The sequence below is a fragment of the Triticum dicoccoides genome, chromosome 4B (genome assembly GCF_002162155.2).
Source record: "Triticum dicoccoides isolate Atlit2015 ecotype Zavitan chromosome 4B, WEW_v2.0, whole genome shotgun sequence".
NCBI classification, from domain to species: domain Eukaryota; kingdom Viridiplantae; phylum Streptophyta; class Magnoliopsida; order Poales; family Poaceae; genus Triticum; species Triticum dicoccoides.
This window is the reverse complement of record NC_041387.1, coordinates 16,343,341-16,358,467: the sequence shown is the minus strand read 5'-3', so window position 1 is coordinate 16,358,467 and position 15,127 is coordinate 16,343,341. Positions and strand designations below refer to the sequence as shown.

At 46.5% G+C, this 15,127-nt stretch overlaps 1 long non-coding RNA gene across 1 annotated transcript; it reads left to right on the top strand.

Moving 5' to 3' along the window:
- Window positions 1-13,895: 13,895 nt before the first annotated feature.
- On the top strand, window positions 13,896-14,643 carry LOC119293211. Its single transcript, XR_005142981.1, has 3 exons — window positions 13,896-14,090; window positions 14,313-14,399; window positions 14,529-14,643. It is a non-coding gene; the product is annotated as an uncharacterized LOC119293211 (long non-coding RNA).
- The last annotated feature ends 484 nt before the right edge of the window (window positions 14,644-15,127 follow it).

Below are 15,127 nucleotides of genomic sequence, written 5' to 3'. Positions count from 1 at the left end.
ATCGACATGTCCCTAGTGAGCCTCTAGTTGACTAGTTCGTTGATCAACAGATAGTCATGGTTTCCTGACTATGGACACTGGATGTCATTGATAACGAGATCACATCATTGGGAGAATGATGTGATGGACAAGACCCAATCCTAAACATAGCACAAGATCGTATAGTTCGTTTGCTAGAGTTTTCCAATGTCAAGTATCTTTTCCTTAGACCATGAGATCGTGTAACTCCCGGATACCGTAGGAGTGCTTTGGGTATGCCAAACGTCACAACGTAACTGGGTGACTATAAAGGTAGACTACGGGTATCTCCGAAAGTGTCTGTTGGGTGACATGGATCAAGACTGGGATTTGTCACTCCGTATGACGGAGAGGTATCACTGGGCCCACTCGGTAATGCATCATCATAATGAGCTCAGAGTGACCAAGTGTCTGGTCACGGGATCATGCATTACGGTACGAGTAAAGTGACTTGCCGGTAACGAGATTGAACGAGGTATTAGGATACCGACGATCGAATCTCGGGCAAGTAACATATCGATAGACAAAGGGAATAGCGTACGGGATTGATTGAATCCTCGACATCGTGGTTCATCCGATGAGATCATCGTGGAGCATGTGGGAGCCAACATGGGTATCCAGATCCCGCTGTTGGTTATTGACCGGAGAGTCGTCTCGGTCATGTCTGCTTGTCTCCCGAACCCGTAGGGTCTACACACTTAAGGTTCGGTTACGCTAGGGTTGTAGGGATATGTATATGCAGTAACCCGAATGTTGTTCGGAGTCCCGGATGAGATCCCGGACGTCACGAGGAGTTCCGGAATGGTCCGGAGGTAAAGATTTATATATGGGAAGTCCTGTTTCGGGCATCGGGACAAGTTTCGGGGTTATCGGTATTGTACCGGGACCACCGGAAGGGTCCCGGGGGTCCACCGGGTGGGTCCACCTGTCCCGGGGGGCCACATGGGCTGTAAGGGGGTGCGCCTTGGCCTAATGGGCCAAGGGCACCAGCCCCACACAGGCCCATGCGCCTAGGGTTCAAGGGGGCAAGAGTCCTAGGAGGGTAAGGCACCTCCTAGGTGCCTTGGGGGGGAGGGAAACCCCCCCTTAGCCGCCGCACCCCCTAGGAGATTGGATCTCCTAGGGCCGGCCACCCCCCTTGGCACCCCTATATATAGTGGGGGGAGAGGAGGGACTTCATACCTGAACGCCCTGGCCTTTGGTTGCCTCCTTCTCCCTCCCCAACACCTCCTCCACCTCCATAGTGCTTAGCGAAGCTCTGCCGGAGTACTGCAGCTCCATCAACACCACGCCGTCGTGCTGCTGCTGGTGCCATCTCCCTCAACCTCTCCTCCCTCCCTTGCTGGATCAAGAAGAGGAGACGTGGCTGTTCCGTACGTGTGTTGAACACGGAGGTGCCGTCCGTTCGGCGCTGGTCATCGGTGATTTGGATCACGTCGAGTACGACTACATCATCACCGTTCTTTTGAACGCTTCCGCTCGCGATCTACAAAGGTATGTAGATGCATCTAATCACTCGTTGCTAGATGAACTCCTAGATGATCTTGGTGAAACGAGTAGGAAAATTTTTGTTTTCTGCAAACGTTCCCCAACACCAAGGGCTCAGGTATGGATGCCCTCCCTCCCCTCCACTATATATAGGGGCAGGGGAGAGGGGGGAGGCGCAGCCTTGCCCCTTCCTCCAAGGAAGGAGTGCGGCTAAGAGGGGGGGAGGAGTCCATCCTCCCCAAGGCACCTCGGAGGTGCCTTCCCCTTTTAGGACTCTCCCCTTTTTCTTATATCTTGGCGCATGGGCCTCTAGGGGCTGGTGCCCTTGGCCCATGTAGGCCAAGGCGCACCCCCTACAGCCCATGTGGCCCCCGGGGCAGGTGGCCCCACCCGGTGGGCCCCCGGGACCCTTCCGGTGGTCCCGGTACAATACCGATGACCCCGAAACTTGTCCCGATGGCCGAAACAGGACTTCCTATATATAAATCTTTACCTCCGGACCATTCCGGAACTCCTCGTGACGTCCGGGATCTCATACGGGACTCCGAACAACATTCGGTAACCACATACAAACTTCCTTTATAACCCTAGCGTCATCGAACCTTAAGTGTGTAGACCCTACGGGTTCGGGAGACATGTAGTCATGACCGAGATGTTCTCCGGTCAATAACCAACAGCGGGATCTGGATACCCATGTTGGCTCCCACATGTTCCACGATGATCTCATCGGATGAACCACGATGTCAAGGACTCAATCAATCCCGTATACAATTCCCTTTGTCTAGCGGTATGGTACTTGCCCGAGATTCGATCGTCGGTATACCGATACCTTGTTCAATCTCGTTACCGGCAAGTCTCTTTACTCGTTCCGTAACACATCATCCCGTGATCAACCCCTTGGTCACATTGTGCACATTATGATGATGTCCTACCGAGTGGGCCCAGAGATACCTCTCCGTTTACACGGAGTGACAAAATCCCAATCTCGATTCGTGCCAACCCAACAGACACTTTCAGAGATACCCGTAGTGTACCTTTATAGCCACCCAGTTACGTTGTGACGTTTGGCACACCCAAAGCACTCCTACGGTATCTGGGAGTTGCACAATCTCATGGTCTAAGGAAATGATACTTGACATTAGAAAAGCTTTAGCATACAAACTACATGATCTTGTGCTAGGCTTAGGATTGGGTCTTGTCCATCACATCATTCTCCTAATGATGTGATCCCGTTATCAACGACATCCAATGTCCATGGTTAGGAAACCGTAACCATCTATTGACTAACGAGCTAGTCAACTAGAGGCTTACTAGGGACATGGTGTTGTCTATGTATCCACACATGTATCTGAGTTTCCTATCAATACAATTCTAGCATGGATAATAAACGATTATCATGAACAAGGAAATATAATAATAATCAATTTATTATTGCCTCTAGGGCATATTTCCAACAGTCTCCCACTTGCACTAGAGTCAATAATCTAGTTCACATCGATATGTGATTAACACTCAAGGTCACATCCCCATGTGACTAACACCCAAAGAGTTTACTAGAGTCAATAATCTAGTTCACATTTACCATGTGATTAACACTCGATGAGTTCTGGGTTTGATCATGTTATGCTTGTGAGAGAGGTTATAGTCAACGGGTCTGAACCTTTCAGATCCGTGTGTGCTTTACAAATCTCTATGTCATCTCCTAGATGCAGCTACCACGTTCTATTTGGAGCTATTCCAAATAACTGTTCTACTTGGAGCTATTCTAAATTGTTGCTCCATTATACGTATCCAGTATCTCTACTCAGAGCTATCCGGATAGGTGTTAAGCTTGCATCGACGTAACCCTTTACGACGAACTCTTTTACCACCTCCATAATTGAGAAAATTCCTTAGTCCTCTAGTTACTAAGGATAACTTTGACCGCTGTCCTGTGATCCATTCTTGGATCACTCTTGTACCCCTTGACTGACTCATGGTAAAGCACACTTCAGGTGCGGTACACAGCATAGCATACTGTAGAGCCTATGTCTTAAGCATAGGGGACGACCTTCGTTCCTTTCTCTCTATTCTGCCATGGTCGAGCTTTAAGTCTTAACTTCATACCTTACAACTCAGGCAAGAACTCCTTCTTTGACTGATCCATCTTGAACACCTTCAAGATCACGTCAAGGCATGTGCTCATTTGAAAGTACTATTAAGCGTTTTGATCTATCCTTATAGATCTTGATGCTCAATGTTCAAATAGCTTAATCCAGGCTTTCCATTGAAAAACACTTTCAAAATAACCCTATATGCTTTCCAGAAATTCTACGTCATTTCTGATCAACAATATGTCAACAACATATACTCATCAGAAATTCTATAGTGCTCCCACTCACTTCTTTGGAAATACAAGTTTCTCATAAACTTTGTATACACCCAAAATCTTTGATCATCATCAAAGCATACATTCCAACTCCGAGATGCTCACTCCAGTCCTCAGAAGGATTGCTGGAGCTTTGCATACTTATTAGCATATTTCAGGATAGACAAAACCTTCCGGTTGTATCACATACAACCTTTCCTCAAGAATCGTCGAGGAAACAATGTTTTGACATCCTATCTGCAAGATTTCATAAATAATGCAGTAATTGCTAATATAATTCCAACAGACTCTTAGCATCGCTACGAGTGAGAAAGTCTCATCGTAGTTAACTCCTTGAACTTGTCGAAAAACATCTTAACGACAAGTCAAGCTTTCTCAATGGTGACACTTACCATCATTGTCTGTCTTCCTTTCAAAATCCATATGTACCTAACAGCCTTACGACCATCAAGTAGTTCTTCCAAAGTCTACACTTTGTTTTCATACATGGATCCTCTCTCGGGTTTTATGGCCTTGAGCCATTTATCGGAATCCGGGCCCACCATCGCTTCTCCATAGCTCGTAGGTTCATTGTTGTCTAGCAACATGACTTCCAAGACAGGATTACTGTACCACTCTGAAGTAGTACGTATCCTTGTCACCCTACGAGGTTTGGGAGTGACTCGATCCGAAGTTTCATGATCACTATCATAAGCTTCCACTTCAGTTGGTGTACATGCCACAGGAACAACTTCCTGTGCCCTCCTACACACTTGTTGAAGTGACGGTTCAATAACCTCATCAAGTCTCCACCATCCTCCCACTCAACTTTTCGAGAGAAACCTTTCCTCGAAAAAGGACCCGATTCAAGAAACAATCCCTATTGCTTTCGGATCTGAATTAGGAGGTATACCCAACTGTTTTGGGTGTCCTATGAAGATGTACTTTATCCGCTTTGGGTTCGAGCTTAATCCTGAAACTTTTTCACATAAGCGTCGCAGCCCCAAACTTTTAAGAAACGACAACTTAGGTTTCTCTAAACCATAATTCATACGGTGTCATCTCATCGGAATTACGTGGTGCCCTATTTAAAGTGAATGTGGTTGTCTTTAATGCCTAACCCATAAACTATCGTGGCAGTTCGATAAGAGACATCATGGTATGCATCATATCCAATAGGGTGCAACTATGATGTTCGGACACACCATCACACTATGGTGTTCCAGGAGGTATTAATTGTGAGACAATTTCCACAATGTCTTAATTGTGTGCCAAAACTCGTAACTCAGATACTCATCTCTATGATCATATCATAGACATTTTATCCTCTTGTCACAATGATCTTCTACTTCACTCTGAAATTACTTGAACCATTCAATAATTCAGACTTGTGTTTCATCAAGTAAATATTCTCAACATCTACTCGAATCATCTGTGAAGTAAGAACATAACGATATTCACTGCATGCCTCAGCACTCATTGGACTGCACACATCAAAATGTGTTGCTTCCAACAAGTTGCTATCTTGTTCCATCTTACTGAAAACGAGGCTTTTCAGTCATCTTGCCCATGTGGTATGATTTGCATGTCCCAAGTGATTCAAAATCAAGTGAGTCAAAACGGTCCATTTGCATGGAGTTTCTTCATGCATATACACCAATAGACATGGTTCGCATGTCTCAAACTTTTCAAAAATGAGTGAGTCCAAAGATCCATCAACATGGAGCTTCTTCATGCGTTTTAAACCAATATGACTTACATGGCAGTGCCACCAGTAAGTGGTACTATCATTACTATCTTTTGGCATGAAAATGTGTATCACTACGATCGAGATTCAATAAACCATTCATTTTAGGTGTAAGACCATTGAAGGTATTATTCAAATAAACAGAGTAACCATTATTCTCCTTAAATGAATAACCGTATTGCGATAGACGTAATCCAATCATGTCTATGCTCAACGCAAACACCAAATAACAATTATTTAGGTTTAACACCAATCTCTTTGGTAGAGGGAGCGTCCGATGCTTGATCATATCAAGCTTGGAAAAACTTCCAACACATATCGTCAGCTCACCTTTAGCTAGTCTCCGTTTATTCTGTAGCCTTTTGTTTCGAGTTACTAACACTTAGCAACCGAACCGGTATCTAATACCCTGGTGCTACTAGGAGTACTAGCAAAGTACACATTAACACAATGTATATCCAATATACTTCTATCGACCTTGCCAGCCTTCTTATCTACCAAGTATCTAGGGTAATTCTGCTCTAGTGGTTGTTCCCCTTATTACAGAAGCACTTAGTCTCGGGTTTGGGTTTTACCTTGGGTTTCTTCACTAGAGCAGCAACTGATTTGCCGTTTCATGAAGTATCCCTTCTTGCCCTTGCCCTTCTTGAAACTAGTGGTTTCACCAACCATCAACAATTGATGCTCCTTCTTGATTTCTACTTTTGCGGTGTCAAACATCGCGAATACCTCAAGGATCATCATATCTATCCCTGATATGTTATAGTTCATCACGAAGCTCTAACAGCTTGGTGGCATTGACTTTGGAGAACCATCACTGTCTTATCTGGAAGATCAACTCCCACTCGATTCAAATGATTGTTGTACTCAGACAATCTGAGCACAAGCTCAACAATTGAGCTTTTCTCCTTAGTTTGCAGTTTAAGAAAGTCATCGGAGGTCTTATACCTCTTGACATGGGCACGAGCCTGAAATCCCAATTTCAGCCCTCAAAACATCTCATATGTTTCACGATGTTTCAAAAACGTCTTTGGTGCCTCAACTCTAAACCGTTTAACTGAACTATCACGTAGTTATCAAAACGTGTATGTCAGATGTTCGCAACAACCACAGACAACGTTCGAGGTTCAGCACACTGAGCGGTGCATTAAGGACATAAGCCTTCTATGAAGCAATGAGGACAATCCTCAGTTTACGGACCTAGTCCGCATAATTGCTACTATCAACTTTCAACTAATTTTTGTCTAGGAACATATCTAAACAGTATAACTATAGCATGAGCTACGACATAATTTGCAAAAACCTTTTGACTATGTTCAGGATAATTAAGTTCATCTTATGAACTCCCACTCAGATAGACATCCCTCTAGTCATCTAAGTGATTACATGATCCGAGTCAAACTAGGCCGTGTCCGATCATCACGTGAGACGGACTAGTCATCATCAGTGAACATCTTCATGTTGATCGTATCTTCTATACGACTCATGTTCGACCTTTCGGTCTCCGTGTTCCGAGGCCATGTCTGTACATGCTAGGCTCGTCAAGTTAACCCTAAGTGTTTCGCGTGTGTAAATCTGTCTTACACCCGTTGTATGTGAACGTTAGAATCTAACACCCGATCATCACGTGGTGCTTCGAAACACGAACTGTCGCAACGGTGCACAGTTAGGGGAGAACACTTCTTGAAATTGTTGTAAGGGATCATCTTATTTACTACCGTCGTTCTAAGCAAATAAGATGTATAAACATGATAAACATCACATGCAATCAAATAGTGACATGATATGGCCATCATCACTTTGCTCCTTTTGATCTCCATCTTCGGGGCTCCATGATCATCATCGTCACCGGCATGACACCATGATCTCCATCATCATGATCTCCATCATCGTGTCTTCATGAAGTTGCCTCGCCAACTATTACTTCTACTACTATGGCTAACGGTTAGCAATAAAGTAAAGTAATTACATGACGTTTAAGTTGACACGCAGGTCACAAATAAATAAAGACAACTCCTATGGCTCCTGCCGGTTGTCATACTCATCGACATGCAAGTCGTGATTCCTATCACAAGAACATGATCAATCTCATACATCACATATATCATTCATCACATCCTTTTTGGCCATATCACATCACATAGCATACCCTGCAAAAACAAGTTAGACGTCCTCTAATTGTTGTTTGTATGTTTTACGTGGCTGCTATGGGTTTCTAGCAAGAACGTTTCTTACCTACGCATGAACCACAACGTGATATGTCAATTGCTATTTACCCTTCATAAGGACCCTTTTCATCGAATCCGATCCGACTAAAGTGGGAGAGACAGACACCCGCCAGCCACCTTATGCAACTAGTGCATGTTTGTCGGTGGAACCGGTCTCACGTAAGCGTACGTGTAAGGTTGGTCCGGGCCGCTTCATCCCACGATGCCGCCGAATCAAGATAAGACTAGTAACGGCAAGCATATTGAACAATATCGACGCCCACAACTACTTTGTGTTCTACTCGTGCAAAGAATCTACGCAATAGACCTAGCTCATGATGCCACTGTTGGGGAACGTAGCAGAAATTCAAAATTTTCCTACGTGTCACCAAGATCTATCTATGGAGAGACTAGCAACGAGGGGAAGGAGAGTGCATCTACATACCCTTGTAGATCGCTAAGCGGAAGCGTTCAAGTGAACGGGGTTGATGGAGTCGTACTCGTCGTGATTCAGATCACCGATGATCCTAGTGCCAAACGGACGGCACCTCCGCGTTCAACACACGTACAGCTCGACGATGTCTCCCACGCCTTGATCCGGCAAGGAGAGAGGGAGAGGTTGAGGAAGACTCCATCCAGAAGCAGCACAACGGCGTGGTGGTAATGGAGGAGCGTGGCAATCCTGCAGGGCTTCGCCAAGCACCTACGGGAGAGGAGGAGGTGTCACGGGAGGGAGGGAGGCGCCAAGGGCTCAGGTATGGATGCCCTCCCTCCCCTCCACTATATATAGGGGCAGGGGAGAGGGGGGAGGCGCAGCCTTGCCCCTTCCTCCAAGGAAGGGGTGCGGCTAAGAGGGGGGGAGGAGTCCATCCTCCCCAAGGCACCTCGGAGGTGCCTTCCCCCTTTAGGACTCTCCCCTTTTTCCTATATCTTGGCGCATGGGCCTCTAGGGGCTGGTGCCCTTGGCCCATGTAGGCCAAGGCGCACCCCCTACAGCCCATGTGGCCCCCGGGGCAGGTGGCCCCACCCGGTGGGCCCCCGGGACCCTTCCGGTGGTCCCGGTACAATATCGATGACCCCGAAACTTGTCCCGATGGCCGAAACAGGACTTCCTATATATAAATCTTTACCTCCGGACCATTCCGGAACTCCTCGTGACGTCCGGGATCTCATCCGGGACTCCGAACAACATTCGGTAACCACATACAAACTTCCTTTATAACCCTAGCGTCATCGAACCTTAAGTGTGTAGACCCTACGGGTTCGGGAGACATGTAGACATGACCGAGATGTTCTCCGGTCAATAACCAACAGCGGGATCTGGATACCCATGTTGGCTCCCACATGTTCCACGATGATCTCATCGGATGAACCACGATGTCAAGGACTCAATCGATCCCGTATACAATTCCCTTTGTCTAGCGGTATGGTACTTGCCCGAGATTCGATCGTCGGTATACCGATACCTTGTTCAATCTCGTTACCGGCAAGTCTCTTTACTCATTCCGTAACACATCATCCCGTGATCAACCCCTTGGTCACATTGTGCACATTATGATGATGTCCTACCGAGTGGGCCCAGAGATACCTCTCCGTTTACACGGAGTGACAAAATCCCAATCTCGATTCGTGCCAACCCAACAGACACTTTCAGAGATACCCGTAGTGTACCTTTATAGCCACCCAGTTACGTTGTGACGTTTGGCACACCCAAAGCACTCCTACGGTATCCGGGAGTTACACAATCTCATGGTCTAAGGAAATGATACTTGACATTAGAAAAGCTTTAGCATACGAACTACATGATCTTGTGCTAGGCTTAGGATTGGGTCTTGTCCATCACATCATTCTCCTAATGATGTGATCCCGTTATCAACGACATCCAATGTCCATGGTCAGGAAACCGTAACCATCTATTGACTAACGAGCTAGTCAACTAGAGGCTTACTAGGGACATGGTGTTGTCTATGTATCCACACATGTATCTGAGTTTCCTATCAATACAATTCTAGCATGGATAATAAACGATTATCATGAACAAGGAAATATAATAATAATCAATTTATTATTGCCTCTAGGGCATATTTCCAACAATTATGCGTGTTAATCACATAATGATGTGGACTATTGATGTTAATCACATGGCGATGTGATCTAGATTATTGACTCTAGTGCAAGTGGGAGACTGAAGGAAATATGCCCTAGAGGCAATAATAAAGTAATTATTTATTTCCTTATTTCATGATAAATGTTTATTATTCATGCTAGAATTGTATTAACCAGAAACATAATACATGTGTGAATACATAGACAAACAGAATGTCACTAGTATGCCTCTACTTGACTAGCCTGTTAATCAAAGATGGTTATGTTTCCTAACCATGGACAAAGAGTTGTTATTTGATTAACGGGATCACATCATTAGTTGAATGATCTGATTGACATGACCCATTCCGTTAGCTTAGCACCCGATCGTTTAGTATGTTGCTATTGCTTTCTTCATGACTTATACATGTTCCTATGACTATGAGATTATGCAACTCCCGTTTACCGGAGGAACACTTTGTGTGCTACCAAACGTCACAACGTAACTGGGTGATTATAAAGGTGCTCTACAGGTGTCTCCAAAGGTACTTGTTGGGTTGGCGTATTTCGAGATTAGGATTTGTCACTCCGAATGTCGGAGAGGTGTCTCTGGGCCCTCTCGGTAATACACATCACTTAAGCCTTGCAAGCAATGCAACTAATGAGTTAGTTGCGAGATGATGTATTACGGAACGAGTAAAGAGACTTGCCGGTAACGAGATTGAACTAGGTATTGGATACCGACGATCGAATCTCGGGCAAGTAACATACCGATGACAAAGGAAACAACGTATGTTGTTATGCGGTCTGACCGATAAAGATCTTCGTAGAATATGTAGGAACCAATATGGGCATCCAGGTCCCGCTATTGGTTATTGATCGGAGACGTGTCTCGATCATGTCTACATTGTTCTCGAACCGTAGGGTCCGCACGCTTAAGGTTTCGATGACAGTTATATTATGAGTTTATGTATTTTGATGTACCGAAGGTTGTTCGGAGTCCCGGATATGATCACGGACATGACGAGGAGTCTCGAAATGGTCGAGACATAAAGATTGATATATTGGATGACTATATTCGGACACCGGAAGTGTTCCGGGTGTTTTGGGAGAAAACCCGGAGTACCGGAGGGTTACCGGACCCCCCCGGGAAGTAATGGGCCTTGATGGGCCCTAGTGGAGAGAGGGAGGGGCCGGCCAGGGCAAGAGGCGCGCCCCCTCCCCTTGAGTCCGAATAGGACAAGGAAGGGGGGGGCGGCGCCCCCCTTGCCTTCCCCCTCTCCCACTCCTTCCTTCCCCCTCCTTCTTGGAATAGGAAAGGGAGGGGGCAAACCTACTTGGAGTAGGTTTCCCCCTCCTAGGGCGCGCCTCCCCTTAGGCCGGCCCCCTCCTCCTTCCCCCTTTATATACGGGGAGGGGGGCACCCCATAGACACACAAGTTGATCTTCGTGATCGTTCCTTAGCCGTGTGCGGTGCCCCCCTCCACGATATTACACCTCGGTCATATTGTAGCGGTGCTTAGGCGAAGCCCTGCGACGGTTGAACATCAAGATCGTCACCACGCCGTCGTGCTGACGGAACTCCTCCCCGAAGCTTTACTGGATCGGAGCCCGGGGAGCGTCATCGAGCTGAACGTGTGCCAAGAACTCGAAGATGCCGGAGTAACGGTGCTTGGATCGATTGAACCGGGAAGACGTACGACTACTTCCTATATGTTGCGTCAACGCTTCCGCTTCGGTCTACGAGGGTACGTAGACAACACTCTCCCCTCTCGTTGCTATATCATCACCATGATCTTGCGTGTGCGTAGGAATTTTTTTGAAATTACTACGTTCCCCAACATGATCTGGCTGCTGAGCTTCTCCTAGCCGCCTCAACATCACGTCATTACCAAACATGTAGTGGATGCCTAGTGGGACAAGGATTAAGAAATAACATGAGGTGAAAAATACGATGGCTGTCAATTCCATAAAAGGATCCAAGTAATTTGACAAAACAGATCGGGAGCATCTTGTATAATCTCAAAAAAGCAACTAAAAATATGAGAAATGAATTGATGAAAATCAGCCCCTGCTCTCATTCATGCTCGCTTTTGTAATGGGAGGCAAGGAATGGGGATACCAGGAGAAGAAATGACCACATGGACGGCAAGCTTCCACCGCCGGCAAGTGGGGTTGCTTCACATCCAATCTCCATGGCCGTCGCCTCCATGGGGACGAACTCCCATGTTCACAACCGGGCTCCCAATCGGCCGCTGCCTCGCCGACCTTGACGACGAAGTAGCCCCTCCCTTCGATCCCATTCGCAACGGAGGCAACACCCATCCCAGCGGACGGGTCCGCGGTGAGATCCCTACTGGATTGTGGTCGCGCCTCCCCAAACCTCACCGCAGGACACATGAGAGGGCGCCGTTGCCATGGTCAGGCTTGGATGGGGAAAGGAGGTGACATCGCAGCAACGGCGCCTTCGCCAGGATTGGTGGCGACGGCGGCGGCGAGCGAGCGGGAGGACGGCGGCGGCGAGAGAGTAGGTGGGTGGTGGCGGCAGTCCATCGGCCGCCGTGACGTGAGAGGAGGATGGGGATGGGGCCGCGATCTGGACGTATGGAGCGGTCGAGAGGAGGGGAAGCAGGCGGCTGGATTTTTCCATCGTGCGGGAGGTATGTAATCAAACATCTATTATGCGCATAGACTATATTCGTGTTTTGATTCATTGATCATAAAATACGATACATGAATATTGTATTGTGACGTCATTTATTCCTTTGTAGAACCGCAATACAAATTTCTAAATACATGATCTATTTCTTTTATTTTTTTCTAAATACGATACATATATCAAACGAGAGGGTTTTTTCGTGCAGGAGGCAGAGCAACGAGGGCGGATTTAGGGAGACGGGACGCGGTCGGTTGACAGGAAAAGGAAAGCTACGCATTTTTTTAGGAAGTAGAGATGATTGATGATAAGAAAGGAAAAATCACATCAATATAAGGAGATATCTCATCAATACTTGATTGGAAAATCACATCAATATAAGGAAATATCCCATCCATACTTGATTGATCGCGATTTGTTTTTATATGGTAACTAATCTGATGGGTTTATGTGGGTGGTGAAGCGAAAAGGCAGGTGGGAGGGAGACGAAATAAAACCAGCAAAATAAAACCAATGAAAATGATGAGACGAAATAAAACCAGTAAAAAATAACCGGCGAACTATTCACCAACTGTTCCGTTAGGCTGAGCGGAAACGCAGGGATCGGACGTTTCCGCGAGCCAGGCCCGCGCCTGCACCCGCGCGTGCAGAGTCGCGAGCTAGGTCTCTTCTTCCGGTCGTCTCAGCTCGCATTGCCCTCCGTTTTCCCCGCTGCTCTCTCCTCTGGTGCGACGCCACATCTCCTCGTCATTGCCGATGTAAAGCTCTCCTTCTCCCTTTCTTCCCGAGCTCTGGCCCCTCCCTCCCGTTCCCAGCCATTGGCGACCTGCTCGCCGTCGCTCGCGGCCGGCCACCCGATCTGACGATAACAAGCAGGGCACTCCGGCGGCACGTACACCACCTGCGCGCGCGCACCAGCCGGGCGTTCGCGGCCGCCCGCACGATCCCGCGTGTGAGGAAGCACGGACCCGCGTGTTGTGCCCTTGTTTACGGGGAAGGTGTGGCCGTGGTAGATTTGTCGGACCTTGTGCTTGAGCTGCTGTACCAGCAAGCACCTGGGCTTCTCATCGATGCATGTGTGCCAGGGGCGGGCCCATAGGTGTACAGAGTGTGCGGCCCGCACAGGGCCCATAATTGTTAGGGGCCCCAAAAATTTTATATAGGCCTATGTATATTTTCTCCTGGGTGCTGGGCCACTCTTGGCACTGGGCCGCTAGCGCCTGGCGCTTCCGCGCGACTCCACGTGAGGCCGCTGCTCGATGCGATTCCTCGATCAGAAACAGCGGTTCCCTCAAAAAGAAAAAAAAAAAGATCAGAAACAGAACAAGATCCCCCTCAAAACAAAAAACAGAAGGGGATCGATCCCATCCAGAGGAAATTGGCAGACGAGAGGGCGCATCCAGACCAAATCAAAATTGATCGCATCGCATCCAGAGGAGGCGGCGGGTGACACGACGACAGGCGAGCCAACGAGCCTTCTGAGTTCCGATTAACTTCGTCTGAACTCTGATGAAGATGTTCCTCTCGCCATCGCCAAAACAGGTAGATCAACAAAACATGTTCCTCTACCCTCGCTAGTCATGTGTCAGCATGTGTAGGATCGGTTGTGGAGGGTTCCCCGTCTTGATTTGATATAGGCAAGAGTTAGAGAATTCATCAATACTTGCATGGTACAGGCCCTAGTTTAAGTTGTTTACCTACTCCTGCCGGCTGCATCTAGCTCGCCCTCCTGATTAACTTCGGATCCTAATTAACTTTTGGCAGGGACGGTTACTTCGTTGGAGATCAGTTCTTGCCCCCTTGATTAAAGATCATAGTATAGCAATTCATACGGACAGGACACGAGACTAGGTGAGTTAGATGGTTCGTCTAATTGATAAACATTGACGCATAATCCCTAATTGATATTTGCCGACAGCTTCCCTATCACTTTAATTTTATTGTATTCATCTTTTGTATCTTGTTTTTTCAACAAAACAGATTTGAGTCATCATGGGGAGAAGATTGATTACGAGAATATCATTAAAGATTTCACTTCAAGGAATATTAAAAGAATGATGTTCAAATAAATATTATACAACCAGGAGTTGAATAGGTATGATTTTTTATATAACCAATTGTTATGTAAGACATTATATCATATGCATTATAATTGCTCGTCAGTTCTTTTTTTTAGTTAGATAGGGCCCATTTTTTAGTTTCACACATGGCCCCGAATTTTGCCGGCCCGGCCCTGATGTGTGCACAGTGTTATGCTGCTAATCCCCGACTCCTTGCCAAGCCTGCCTTCCAAATATATGTATCGTATTTAGAAAAAAATAAAAGAAATAGATCACGTATTTAGAAATTTGTATTGCGGTTCTACAAAGGAATAAATGACGTCACAATACAATATTCATGTATCGTATTTTATGATCAATGAATCAGAACACGAATATAGTCTATGCGCATAATAGATGTTTGATTACATACCTCGAAGACAGTAAGCTCACATGATAGAAGCCCAGAAAAATGGACTATGGTTTCTTAGGTCACATTCAAAAACAACAAATTCAACTGTGTTTCTTATAAAAAAAAGT